This window comes from Octopus bimaculoides, chromosome 11, assembly GCF_046866305.1.
Source record: "Octopus bimaculoides isolate indiv1 chromosome 11, ASM4686630v1, whole genome shotgun sequence".
NCBI lineage: Eukaryota > Metazoa > Mollusca > Cephalopoda > Octopoda > Octopodidae > Octopus > Octopus bimaculoides.
The window spans coordinates 10,754,838-10,759,837 of record NC_142938.1 but is presented as its reverse complement, the minus strand read 5'-3'; positions in this window follow the sequence as shown (position 1 = coordinate 10,759,837).

Below are 5,000 nucleotides of genomic sequence, written 5' to 3'. Positions count from 1 at the left end.
GAATGAGGTCATCATTGGCTGTTACCTTATATGGCAACAGCCAATCAAAACAACCAGTTTCGACTAAGAAAACGAACAAGTCAAGACATGTTTCTGTTCTCGGTTCTCCCTCCACTGTCCGTTCTTTTTTTTTTGTCTCCTTATTTTTTTTAGGGAGCCCTATTTTTATTTTTGTTATTACTCCCTCTTTCTGTTCCCTTTTTTTTTTTTCCTTAACTCTCACTTTCCCTTAAATTTCCGTCTCTTCTTAAAGCTTTTAAAAACAAATGTCGCCTCGTCTCTATAGAGCGCAATAATGGTGCGGGGAGACGAAAAAAAAAATCTGTTATAAGCAACTAGTTTTACGCGAAACACCGTACTCTCTGTTCGAAAGAAGACAAGGGCGCGCTCACACACACAATGCATGCATACGGTTCTTGCATGTACATATACATACATGCTCTGACATGTGCGTATGCATGCATACGTAAACACGCAAACGCCATGCATCGACATGCACCCACATGTTCACAGTTTCGTCACTGCATCATTACCGCCAACAACAACAACAATTACAACGGGAAACTCTCTATGTTGTCACTCGACCCTGCTAATAATATCAGCCAAATCTCCCTCTCTCAAATCACACCCTATTGACATCAATAATTAAAGGACGCGTTGGATATTGTAGTGAAGGAATAGTATTGTTGTTGTTGGCACTCCGTCGCTTACGACGACGAGGGTTCCAGTTGATCCAATCAACGGAACAGCCTGCTCGTGAAATTAACGTGCAAGTGGCTGAGCACTCCACACACACGTGTAACCTTAACGTAGTTCTCGGGGGATATTCAGCGTGACACAGTGTGACAAGGCTGACCCTTTGAATTACAGGCACAACAGAAACAGGAAGAAAAAGTGGGAGAAAGTTGTGGTGGAAGAGTACAGTAGGGTTCGCCACCACCCCCTGCCGGAGCCTCGTGGAGCTTGAGGTGTTTTCGCTCAATAAACACTCACAACGCCCGGTCTGGGAATCGAAACTGCGATCCTATGACCGCGAGTCCGCTACCCTAACCACTGAAGGACTAGTATATACAATGTATTTAAAAAAAATTTTTTAAAAAAAGGTGGGGTACTCTCGACTGGAATGCTTTTAACGCTTTCAATCAGAGGTTTGCAAAGTTAAGGGTGACCTCGGGTTAAACAAAAAGTCATTTGCAGTTTGATAGTTGCACTGGCTACTTTGAAGAATAAAGCTAACAAACGTAGATATGCAAGTTTTTATCTGTCTGTTAACAAATCTGTCAATTTATCTCTCTGCCTGCCTGTCTGTCTGTCTGTCTGTCTGTTCGTCTGTCGTTTTTTTCATAAGCTTCACAGTTGTCCAAAACTTTGCTTTGTGGAGGAATAATAAAAAAAGTTATCACGGTTAAGTTTATACGTATATATACGCATATAAATACCGCGCGCACGCATAGACACAGATACACACGCGCGCACATACACAAAGTTGTGGGGGTTTAACATGTTCGGGCGTATGTTACAGTGAGTAAACATCCGAAACAAAATGTGTGTGTAAGTGCGTGTGTGAGTGCGTGTTTGCATGCGTGTGTATGTGTGTGTGCGTGTGTCTTTTTGGTAATAAATATCGGCGAAAGGACGTAAATACCGATAAAAAAAAAGAAAGCAAATAAATAAATAAACCGGTGCTTTCGAACAAAAATACCTTGCGGTTCAATTCCGCCCGGGGTGCATAGACAGACGTTCTTTTGTCACTTAACGTCGCTAGAAAAGCAGTGAGCCAGTGAGTGACTGGTTCATTGGAAACCAGTAACCAGCGACGCTGTATTTCGCGATATAAATAGATACAGCATTTTGTCCGACGCTATTTTGGTTCTGTATTAACACACGGCACTTCGAGACTATAATAATTCTTTCTAATTTTGGTACGAGGCCGGCAATTTGGGGAGACAGAGATCGATACGTTTACATTGATTCCAGGACTTCACAAGTACTTTACTTTACCGATTCCGTTTTTTATCTTTTTAGTTTTTTTTTGTTTGTTTGTTTTATCAACTGCGAAAGGATGAAAGGCGAAATTGATGACTTCGGTGTGATTTGAACACAGAACGTAATGAGCTGGATTTATAATAATCCTTTCTACTATATATATATAGGCGCAGGAGTGGCTGTGTGGGCACCAGGTAAGTGGAAGCCAAAAACAAGGGAAAGAAAAGGCAAGGGGTCTACCCTGGTGGTCGGATGCCTATCCTTCAGGAAAGCCATTACAAATTGCATCTGTAATGAGCAATGATTTAATCGAACATTGTAAATATAATCAAATTATTATTGCATATTTAAAATTGTAAATATTTAATCGATACAGTTACTTCACCCCTTTTTTGTTTGTCTGTCCTTGTTCGTCCCCTCTTTGTAATGCCTTTATGGCAAATATTTATGAAATAAAGTAGCTTGCTTACCAACCACATGGTTCCGGGTTCAGTCCCACTGCGTGGCACCTTGGGCAAGTCTTCTACTATAGCCTCGGGCCGACCAAAGCCTTGTGAGTGGATTTGGTAGACGGAAACTGAAAGAAGCTCGTATATATATATATATATATATGTATATATATGTATATATATATGTGTGTGTATTTGTGTGTCTGTGTTTGTCCCCGCCTCCCAACATCGCTTGACAACCGATGCTGGTGTGTTTACGTCCCCGAAACTTAGCGGTTCAGCAAAAAGAGACCGATAGAATAAGTACTAGGCTTACAAAGAATAAGTCCTGGAGTCGATTTGCTCGACTAAAGGTGGTGCTCCAGCATGACCGCAGTCAAATGACTGAAACAAGTAAAAGAGTATAGGTACAAGGTACTTGGAGGGGAGCTGGGGTCTAGTTGATTACATTGACACTCAATTGGTTAATATTTCATCGATTTGAATAGCATGATAGGCAAAGCCGACCTCAGCAGGATTTGAACTCAAAATATGAAGGTGGACGAAATGCCAGTGAGCAGTCGTGGTTGCTTCCCAACCACATGGTCCCGAGTTCAGTCCCACTGCACATTAGGCAAAAGTCTTCTACTATAGCCGCCGGTTGACCAAAGCCTTTTGAGTGGATTTGGTAGACAGAGACTGAAAGAATCCCGCTGGCAGAAACGTTAGCGCGCCGGGCCAAATGCTTAGCGGTATTTCGTCTGCCGTTACGTTCTGAGTTCAAATTCCACCGAGGTCGACTTTGCCTTTCATCCTTTCGGGGTCGATAAATTAAGTACCAGTTACGCACTGGGGGTCGATGCAATCGTTTTAATCCTTTGTCTGTCCTTGTTTGTCCCCTCTATGTTTAGCCCCTTGTGGACTAAGAAACTGAAAGAAGTCCGTCGTATATATGTGTGTGTGTGTGTGTGTGTACGTACGTACGTACGTACATACATACATACATACATACATACATAAATACGACGTCGAGGGTTCCAGTTGATCCGATCAACGGAACAGCCTGCTCGTGAAATTAACGTGCAAGTGGCTGAGCACTCCACAGACACGTGTAACCTTAAAGTAGTTCTCGGGGATGTTCAGCGTGACACAGAGTGTGACAAGGCTGACCCTTTGAATCACAGGCACAACAGAAACAGGAAGTAAGAGTGAGAGAAAGTTGTGGTGAAAGAGTACAGCAGGGTTCGCCACCATCCCCTGCCGGAGCCTCGTGGAGCTTTAGGTGTTTTCGCTCAATAAACACTCACAACGCCCGGTCTGGGAATCGAAACCGCGATCCTATGACCGCGAGTCCGCTGCCCTAACCACTGGGTCATTGCGCCTCCACACATACATTCATACGTACAAACATACATACGTATGTTTGTATGTCGTTCAGGTAAGCACAAGTATATATTTAAGTTTAACGATAGCATCGAAAATAGGTTAGTAGTTGACTACTGGGAAACTACTTTTTATGGGTTTAACAAGTTACATACACTTACCCGTTGCTTGACTAACATTACTTGATTAACAAAATATCATCATAAAATAACATTCACGGACCATCGACGATAAAGTATTTACGGTTTTCGAGGCAGAAGGTCAATTGCTTCAGTCCAGTCGTTTAGTTTCGTTCTTTCAGAAGGCATTGCATATATTTCCAACGAATTATAAACAATAGGCGTAGGAGTGGCTGTGTGGTAAGTAGCTTGCTTACCAAGTACATGGTTCTGGGTTCAGTCCCACTGCGTGGCACCTTGGGCAGGTGTCTTCTGCTATAGTCCCGGACCGACCAAAGCCTTGTGAGTGGATTTGGTAGACGGAAACTAAAAGAAGCTTGTCGTATATATGTATATATGTATATGTGTGTATGTTAGTGTGTCTGTGTTTGTCCCCCCAACATCGCTTGACAACCAATGCTAGTGTGTTTACGTCCTCGTAAATTAGCGGTTCGGCAAAAAGAGACCGATAGAATAAGTACTAGGCTTACAAAGAATAAGTCCTGGAGTCGATTTGCTCGTCTAAAGGCGGTGCCCCAGCATGGCCGCAGTCAAATGACTGAAACAAGTAAAAGATTAAAAGAGTAAAATAGTAACCTTTATTGTGAAAAAAAAAAAACCAAAACGATTTAGCTTACTTAGATGCCATCATAATAAGTGATAAGACCAAAGAGAAAGGAACAAAATTTCCTCTTAATTCTCCAAAATCGTTCGTTAATCAAACACGACATTGAATAATGGTAAATGTAAATTTTTCAACTGAATTTCTCTGTATTCTAAGGTATCAAATTAGCCAGAACAAAACTGCATTCTGACCCCTCACGTTTAACTCCACTTAGAGAAATGCCTGCGTTTTCTAACTGATCCTTATCTCGTATGACAGGTTTCTTCGCTTATTATTCTTCGTGCTTTCTTTGCTTCTATGAAAGGATAAAAACCCCTAATTAATGCTCAGTTTCCGTTCTAAGAGGAAGCTGTAACGGTAATCAATGACTTAAAAATAGTTATTACGAAGTCTGTCAAGGCTGAAGTAGACGAACACATG